This window comes from Corvus brachyrhynchos, unplaced genomic scaffold, assembly GCF_000691975.1.
Source record: "Corvus brachyrhynchos isolate BGI_N302 unplaced genomic scaffold, ASM69197v1 scaffold46, whole genome shotgun sequence".
NCBI classification, from domain to species: domain Eukaryota; kingdom Metazoa; phylum Chordata; class Aves; order Passeriformes; family Corvidae; genus Corvus; species Corvus brachyrhynchos.
In genome coordinates, this window is record NW_008238838.1 from 6,052,285 (window position 1) to 6,061,449 (window position 9,165).

Consider the following 9,165-nt stretch of genomic DNA (forward strand, 5'->3'; position numbering starts at 1 on the left):
GGGGGCGGGGCCGTGGTCGCGGGTGACCCGGTGGTCCCCGCGGGTCCCGTGGCACCGAGATAACGTGGAGGTGGAGCGGGGGGGATGCTCCCGTGGTACCCGGGGATGCTCCCGGCGTACCGGGGGGGACACGGAGGGCAAGCGGGGAACAGGTCGTTTCTTACCGAAACGGTGAGAATCGATCGTGGCCGAGTCTTCAGGGCCGTGAGGAAGCGCAGGGAATAGCGCGAGGAAGGGCCTCCCGAGGGAGCGGCGAATCCAGGTGGATCCAGGTACGGGCGCGCTCCCAGGTGAGCCCCGGAAGATGGCAGGAGATCCGGGTGGATCCAGGCACGGGCGAGCCCTGGAGCACGGCAGGAGATCCGTGAGGAACGGCAGTATCGCTGCTGTACTCCTGATCGTGCCCGTGACACCGAGCTCCCGGAGAGGGCTTGTCCTGCTGCATGCACCAGTGCTGCTACACCGGGATCTTCCCGGGAGCTGCGGCAGGAGGAGAGCTGCTGGAAGCAGGGCTGGCATGGGAAGACAGCAGGCAGGCCTTAACCAAACCCCTGCGCTTGCCCTGCTCTTGGCTCTGTGCTGGCTCCTTGGAAGCGCTGCAGAGGGAGGACTGTGTTGGCTGGGATTGTCCCTCTGTCAGTTCCCAGGGTTGTCCCTCTGTCGCTTTCTGGGGTTGCCCTTCTGTCACTTTCAGGGATTGCCCCCCTGCCAATTTCAGGCACTGTCCCTCTGTCAGTTCCCGGGATTGCCCCTCTGTCGGTCTCAGGAGTGACATTGTTTTGAAACACGAGGAGAAACCTACCATCGCCTTCGTTTGTTGGAGCTCTGGCTCTTTGCCCGGATAATAAAGTGAAATTAATTTCAGGGGCTATTTAAACATCAGTTATAACACCTCCTGGACAGTTCTTTTCAGAGCTGGGCTGTATTTGCCTGCCCTGATGGCTATTTTGTGCCTGCAAGTGCTCGATGCCACAATTTAACCTGCACTTGAGGTGTTCTGTGCTGTTGTTCTCCCCATGATAAACCTCAACCTTGCTGAGAGAAACAGGTTGATGGGTTCAGGAGCTTCGAGTGCAGGAGACTGACCCCTCTGAGTGGAGATCACTCCTGGAGAAGGAGTGATCCAACTCCAGGTTGCTTTCCTGTTCCTGTTTCCAGACTCCCTCCTCCGGTCAAGGTTTCTTCTCAGTGGTGCTGACTCTGAGGTTTGCAAAATACCAAAGCAGAGACCATCTTTTGCGTGGGAATAGTTGATTTTGTCTGAAGAATGGCAGAGTGTGCACACAGATTTTGTCTGGAAATTGTGTTCCACGTCTACAGGGCCAAGGCTGGATTTTACACGTTGGATTTGGGTGATGGAAGGGGATACTAAGCTTGGAAAGCTTTGCTTTATAGCAGCGTACACTCATTCCTACTGCCCTGGAGTGACTGAGGGTGGGTTGTGGACTTCAGGAAGCACCTTTCTGGTGGGATGGTGAGGTGCTGGGGGCTCTGCAGTGTGGGAGGGGCTGGAGTGGCGGGTTTGACCTGCAGCATGTTCCCTGCACGGAGGAGATCCAGTCCCTGTCCCTCCGAACTCTGAGGGCTCCCCGAGCCTGGGGAAATACCTGTGCTGGAACAACTGCCATCTGTTCGGCTGAGCTGGGATAGCTTGGAGCTGAAACTTGACCTGGAAGCTTTCTCAACTCCGAGGTCAGGTTTCCTTTCAAATCCCAGCGTCTGGAGAGGAGTGCGAGTGAACGGATTGGATTCTGCCTGCAGACCCTGAGCACTGTGGGTTCAGTACTTTTCCTTCGCTGACAGAACTGTTGCTGTTGGCTCTGGGAGAGGAGTGGGGAAGGAGAAAGGAGCTGCTTGGTTCAGGCTCTGGGACTCGTGAGGTTAGAGGGGAGGTGTTGATGTAAATGCATTGGAAAGGGCAAATCCTTACGGGGAAGCGTTTTTGACTGGCAGCAGAAATACAAAATAATGCTACTGCGAGCTTGTCTTCATCACAGTTACACTTTTAACACTTTGACTTAATGGAAACAACTTGGAAGCGAGTAAAACCTTGGCAGAATGATCCCATTTAGGGATCTGAAAGAATTCTTTGATCACGAAACGCAAGCACAGCCCAGTTGCTGCCTGTGCTGGCAGCCCCTTCCTGAGGTGATCCCACTCTCGAAGTAGTAGCTGCGTAAGAGAACCGGGCAGTTCAAATATAGCCACCAAATCCCTGCACAAACTTGACCCCGTGTCACATTCTCTTAGAGAAAAGCGAGTTTGCTCGTCACGGCCCCTCCTTGGGAACCGGGCTCCTCCACTGTCTCAGAAGGAATTCCACCGCGAGTGTCTGGGCGAGCTTGGAAATAGATGTACCCCGTGATACTGGGCCTTTTCCAGAAGGTGAAATTAATGACGGCATGGGCTGGTGTCCATTGCTGAGCCTGGAGTTAGAGGTGGTCTGTGGATGAGTGTTGGATCCTGTTTTCCTTTCTGATGGACATTTACCAGGTCGAGTGGACTTTGACATGACAGCTCCAGATAGCAGCCAGAGCATTCCTGGCTTGTGTCCCCTTTTCCCTAAAAAAAAAAAAAAGTGGAGGGTAGTTGGGTGCTTGGTCTGATCTTAAAGGACTGGGATTTTCCTGGCCCTTGGGAATTGAGCACTGCGTTTATTTAGAGAGAGGAGCAGAGCGCCCAGCCCTGCTGGGCTGGCACGTTCTGCTGACACCGAATGTTGCAGTTTACATAGAACTGCATTTCAGGAGCTGAATGTGGGTCAGCAGTGCTGGGGACACTGAGGAAGGGGAATGTTAATCATCCCAAAGGGCAGGAGGCCTGTATTCATAATTGTCTCTGCTGGAGCCGATGGAATAGAAAGGAACAGTTGGCAATTTACATTCAGTCCCTGCCCATGCAAAGTTGGACTCTTGTGCTCTGTCAGAGCTGCTCCGATGGCTGGGCAGGAGCTGGAGCCACTTCTTTGACCAGGATGAATTGGGCACCTGCAGGATATCTTGCTGCATCCCTCCTTCTGTCCCCCTTTCCTTTGTCTCTTCTCATCTTTTACAAGAAACCCTTGTTTCCATGCTAAAAACCTTCAGAGTGACCTGCTGAATGAATTGTTTTCCACAGAATTTCCATTTATAAATCATCCAAGTGACTTCATTAGAACTCCAGCTCTGTTCAGACACTGGGGTCATTCTTAATGCCACATTTTTTCATAAGAGCTGGTCAGGGAATGTTCATGAGTGTGCCGAGGAACACATACCTTATGTTCCTGTGCTCTTTGGGTGTTGTGTTTGAGTCTTCAGGAGCTGTTGGGGCTGAGGAGGACAGAGAGGGATGCTGTGGTTGCTGGGCACTGCTGAGAGCTCTCTGCTCTCCTGGTTCCGTCCCTTCCATCAGCTCCGTGTGGCTGGAGGCGCAGCCGGAGCACGGAGCAGCGCGCACCTGCCGTGGTTGCAGTGCACTCGCGGAGCGTTTCACTGGGAGATGAGGAGTCACTTTCACATCCATCTTTCTCTAGAAATGGAATTGACGGTCCTGGGAGAGCACAGCTCCTTCCCAAGTGCGGTGATCTTCCTGCTGTGCTGTCTTAGCTTCTTCCAGCCTGGCTGTCAGCTTAGGTTTGAGTTAAATTTCAGTAATATCTGTATGGGCAAAGCTCGGAGCGAGTTTCACTGGCTGTGTGTCATGGGATCCTGTTTGAGGAGTACCTGGAGTTGTTTTACTGGACAGTAACCCAAATCCTGATGCTTTAATCCTTGGCAGAACACAGCCCTTCTACCAGCACAAGCACAACTGGAGAAAGGCTAGAATTGAGTTGATTTTTTTTTAAGGTTTTTAAGGAGCTAAGCCTTTTCTGGAGAATGGGAGGCAGCTCTGCCCTCCCTGGGAGAGGACGTTCCCTTCCATGCGAGAACAGGCTTAGTTTCTGTGGTTTGTGTTTGGGTGAGTTGGAGTCATCAGTGGAACACATTTTTCACCAGAGTTCTTGGAGGTGGGCACTGTGGCACTGAAACCCAGGATGAAAAGCGGGCTGGCAGACTGCATGGAGAGTTGGGCTTTGCTCTGGGAGGACTCAGGCAGCGTTTGGTACGCTCTGGTCTCTGAGCACGGGGACTTGCCTGGATTTCTCTCCTCAGATGCAAAGCGCTCTCAGCCCAGAGGGTGGAAAAGTCTTGGTGGCTGCTCTGTCCTGCTCTCCCGACCTCGGACGTGCTGCAGCGAGGCACGTGGCTCTGGGCTGACTGAGGATTGTTCCCTGCAGCCAGCATGCCCGTGTGATAAGCCCGTGCTGGCGCTGCCCTGACTCATCGTCCTCGTGTCAGATGGAATTGTTCAATACCGGTGCCACACGTTTCGTAATGACCCACGCAAGGGCCTCGCCTGGTCATCTTTCATCAGTCATTTTCCTTTTCTTTGCAGTGTTTGGTGGTGCTGCACCTGTCCTGCTTCTGATTTCTCCTGGCCATAAGGAAAGCTGATGGCTGTGGATGGCTAATTCCTCAGGCAGCATTATCCTGCTGCTCACAGGGCCCTTGTTCTCCTCGCTTGTGTGCTGCAGGAGAGTTGTATTTTAGTTCTCATTTGGTGGGGAGATTAAGTAAAAGCCTAAAAGCTAGAAATGAACTTCGGCTAAGCAGAGTTGCCACAGTGGGAATAAGAGGGAGTATTTCCTAAAACCTCAGAGAGCCATTGCCTGTATCAACTGTACTAAAGTACTGACATTTTATGTTTCATTGCAATGTTTTTCTTGCTGTAGCAAATAACATTTGATTACCAAGATGTTAATGCCAGAGCATGATTGAATTGGAGACCAGGCTGCTTCTTGAGATGCTAACAGGTGGAAACAGGAGAGCCAGCTGACAGTGGGCAGGGTGAGCTAGGGGGCCTGTGGCACGTGTCCTGAGCCTTTTTGGGCAGGGAGAATATTCTAAGAGAGCCAGGATAATTAATACCTACTTCTCAGCTGTGTGGCTGTTAGCTTGTTCGGGGGGTGAGGTGGGTACAACTTTTGTACCTCTTCAACCTGGCTGCTTCCCACCTCCTGTCTGGAGGTCGTTTCTCCCGAGTAGTTGCTGTACCAGAGCTTTGGGGCTGCTGCAGCAGGAGGCAATCAACACCTGATGGATGAGGTGGTGGCACCTTTGGGCAGGTACAGAGGCTGCCTCTGTGAGGAAAAGCCACTGACAGGAGCAGGAGGAGGAATGGCTGTGACACAGACAGGAATCGGTGTCTCTTTTCCAGGAGGGTCTCACAGAGGTTTGGTGAATGCTGCGGAGGCCTAATGAGGGTTTCTAGAAGCTGTCTCCTCATTTGTGTTTGAAGGAGGAATTACGTGAGAGGGAAATAAGGAAATGGCAGTGTGTTGCTGGGAGACTGGGCTCCTTGGGTATTAGACATTTTCACAGAGAAGCAGCTCTAAGCTCCTTTTTCCCACGTCCTCTTGTTGGGTCCTGTATCAGCCCTGTGCAGTGGCTGTACAGGGTGCTGCCCCTTCTTGCTCTCACCAAGATGGTTGCGTAACAACTCTGTGTTTTTTCCCCATGAAAGTAAAGCTTTGGGAAGTTGCTCCAGCGTTGCCAGCGGAGTAGAATTCACAGTTTGTGGTGGAAGTTCTCCCTGGCTGAAGAGACTCTCATGAGAGTTGTGACTTCCCTGTGTGACCGTGGTGGGTCTCGTGGTCTGCACTCCCCCAGCAAGATGCTCCCTTTAGCTGAACCTGCACGAGCAAGGGTTGAACTGGCTCCAGAGTCTCTCTTTGGGGCTTGCACAGGTTTAAATAGCACAATTTGGAGATTCTCTAGTTAAGCTGATGCCTTTTCCTGGTCTTAAAATCAAGAGTCATACACGGTTAGAAGGGGAAAAGGGATTTTACCTTGGTATTTATTTTAAGGATCCTCAGGTGCACACATCCAGGTCATATGCACCGAGATGCACCCCGCCAAATGCCCACCCCAAAAGATTGGGTATAACATTATAGGTGTTACTAATTAGCAGATCTATCAAAGATTCCCCAATGAGAGGCTTGAGTGAGCCCCCCTCCCCAAGGAACCTTCCCCTGGATGGTTCTATCTGGGTTTACAGAATGTGTTCTGGAGAGGACCTTGGGCTCTGGGGCACACTGATCCCCAGCTACGAAGCTTCTAAAAAGTTGACTCTCTTAGCTTGACAAACAAGTCCAAGAATGTAGGCAAAAAGCACTGAGAATACAGAAGTTGTAAAAAGGTATAACAGGGGTATAAAAGAAAAGGCAAAAATCTTCATGGCGTAAAAAGGTATAACAGGGGTATAAAAGAAAAGGCAAAAAATCTTCATGGCATCAAAGCCATTGTACTCATTTAATGCAGTCAGGACCTTTTAGCTGATCCCAGGCTAGGGGTTTAATATGCTGTGTTAACACTTAAATGAAGAAACCACTGAAGGGCTGATTCATTATTAGTCATTATGTGTCTTTTTCTGGTAATTCTGACCCCAAGTCTCTCTAGTTGAGGCTAAACCTCGCCCTCTCTCCTAAATGGCCATCAAAAGGGTTCAGTGAAAAGGGAATTATGTGGCTTCAGCCAAGTTTCAAAGCAGTCGAATCATGCTATCCCACACAAACAAACTCCCACAGCCAGTGGAACTGACACGTTGAGCTCAAAAATAGCCCAGCGTGTGTGGGGGGAGCCGAGCTGAGCTCCGCTCTGCACCTCAGAGGATGGGCAGGAGATGCTGGGACAGTGCAGCAGCAGAGTTAGGTCTCACTGGAGCCTGTTGGACCTGGCTGGGTGTTACCTTGAAGCATTGGGTTCTTTCAGAGCACGTGGTCTGATCACAGAGAAATGTTGCTGATTCTTCTGGTTATTCTCTGCATCCAGTATTGGGGACAATTTCCAGCCAGGGCAGCTGCGGCTTGGAAGAACTGTAGGAAGGAGCAGGTGTGTTGGGAGTGAGTCCAGCATCCCTCTGTGCGAGATGTGCAACTTTATCATGGGGAGGTGGCTTAGGCCTGCAGTTTGTGGCCATGCAGGCTTTGATTATTGGCATAACTTGGTGGCAGGAGGGCAGATGCTCTTCTTGGAAGTGCTTTGGCCATGGAAGGTTTGAAGTGAAGGTATAAATATGAGCATTGGTTCATGCCCCTCAGCTGGAGTGTGTGCAGGAGTGGCTGCCTGTGCAGGGTTTGTGGTGGCAAATGCAGCACTGGGAAACCTCCCCATGGGATTTGGGAGCTGGAGTTGCTGAGAATCTGTCTGAAGGAGCGGGCGAGTAAGGTGGGGATGCAGATGCAGAAACCAGACGTGCTCTGGCACAGTGGAAGGTGCAGCTGCAGCGGGTTGTGGTTCACCTGGCCTGGGATGGGAGTGCTGGGGTCAGCTTGTCCAGAGGGTGATTCAGCAGAGCCTGCAGCAGGTCAGCTGGGCCACGGAGAGAAAGAAACTGGCTGTGTCTTTCCAGGGACTGGAATGGGAGCCTAACCAGCTTCCCAAATCCTGCCTTGGCTGTCTAACTAGGGCCTGCTGACAGGAGCGAGCTGCGTGTGTTGAGTTACCACCTTGATTTGCAGATGGATGGAGGGACTGGCCTGAATGCTGGTGTTGTGCAACGCAGGAGGTGGCTGTCCCTGACAGCCCAGTTGAGTGTCTCCATTGTAGTTCGGGATCTCCTCGACGTTTGCCGCTCTCCTGTATGGTTTGGCTCTGCCTTCAGCTCCTTAAAGCGTCCGCTGCAGTTATAGGGCATTAATTACAGTACATTTTGAAGATGGTTTAGAAGAAAAGGAGTCTGTGGGGTATCAGCGTGCGACTGCGGGCCCGGAGCTGGAGGCCGGCGTGGTTTGACAGGGAGCCAGGCCCAGGACGACTGTCAGAGCTCCATTAGCCGAGCGCACGCCTCGGCGCTGCTGGGAATACAGAGAATGCGGGGCTGCGGCAGCCGATTAAAGTGTTTCAATTAAAGTCTGGATTTGGAGGCTGTGTGCGTCTGCTGCCTTTCAGCAAGCAGATGGATGTTTCTTGTCTCCTTCCAATAACTTTTAAAATGTGGTCGGTCCTCTTGGAAGGAGTTCTGAATGAGAGGGACGCAGCGAGGTGTTTGCAAGGCTGGGAAAGTGTGTGTGGATTTCTGCAGCAGAAGGGAAGACACACTTTTTCCAGGTTTTTCCTTATCTAAACAAGTCAGTCTCCACTTGTCCTGGCTTTTAGGCTGTCGTGGGCTTTCAGCTGTGCCTTTTCCTGCGTAACCTCTGTCCGTTCAGAGTGTTATGTGTGGGAATACCTTTGGAATGTGTATGTAGGATAGCAGGGATGGGTGTGTGACAGACCCATGGGCATCACACTGTGGGCACAAGGGGTTTTTTTAAGGTTCTGGGATCTGCTGTCTTGTAACCTGAAGCGTTTCTGAGTTTTTTGCCTGTGTTCAGGCTCATCAGGTGCTTCCAGGGCTGTTTCTGGCCCCTCTCAGGGGACAGTATCTTTGGAGCTCTGAGGCTTCTTGCTGTTGGGCAAAGGCAGCTGAATTGAAGCCGATGCCTAAAAACGAATTGTGGCATTTCGCAACATGAAGTGTTTCTAATGGAAGGAGTACGTTTATGAGCTGTGTGTCATTGTGTGTGAAGTGTGATCAGATAACACACTGAATTGCAGCAGTGAGCCTAATTGGAGCTGGTTCCTGTCTGTGGGATGGAAGGATACAGTCTGTTCAGGTGTCATGCTGCTCCTGCAGGCTTGCAGGAGTCTGGAGCGGTGCTGATGCTCAGGGTACCCTTGCCAGGTAGGCAGAGCCAGTTAGATCTTCTGTGATACAGTCTTCAGACAGTGACAGTGAAGAATTAGGGGAAAAAAATGCCTCTTGTCACATGTATATCTAAATTCTTAAGGATGTTTGTCTGTGCCTTCCTTCAGCTGAAATAATTAGTGCTATAGGAAAGGGTTTGCTTTTGTCAGTCACTGTGACAGCGTAATCACGTCTCTGTGTGCCCCAAATTTTCATTTAAGCTCACAGCACTGGCAGCAACTGAAGATGAAAAGTATTAGTCTTGGTACTTAGTCTTTCCTCTCTAGATGTGCTTGTAGGAAATCCTTGGGCTGTAATCTTGCAAGTGGCTCTGTCAAGGTTATCAGCCTGGCTGGAGTGCCGCTGATGGACGGGCTCCGGGCAGCCTGCGCGGCTTTTCCCGGCTCCCACTGAGCAACC

General features: G+C 51.5%; 1 protein-coding gene across 1 annotated transcript in view; it reads right to left on the bottom strand.

Annotated features, from left to right (window-relative positions):
• The window catches only part of PAFAH1B2 (platelet activating factor acetylhydrolase 1b catalytic subunit 2), an 8,603-nt gene extending 8,349 nt beyond the window's left edge, over positions 1-254 (bottom strand). Inside the window, exon 1 of the mRNA XM_008636941.2 lies at positions 165-254. The gene's annotated coding sequence lies outside the window, so the exon portion shown is untranslated. The remainder of the gene's footprint in view (positions 1-164) is intronic.
• Between the last annotated feature and the right edge of the window lie 8,911 nt (positions 255-9,165).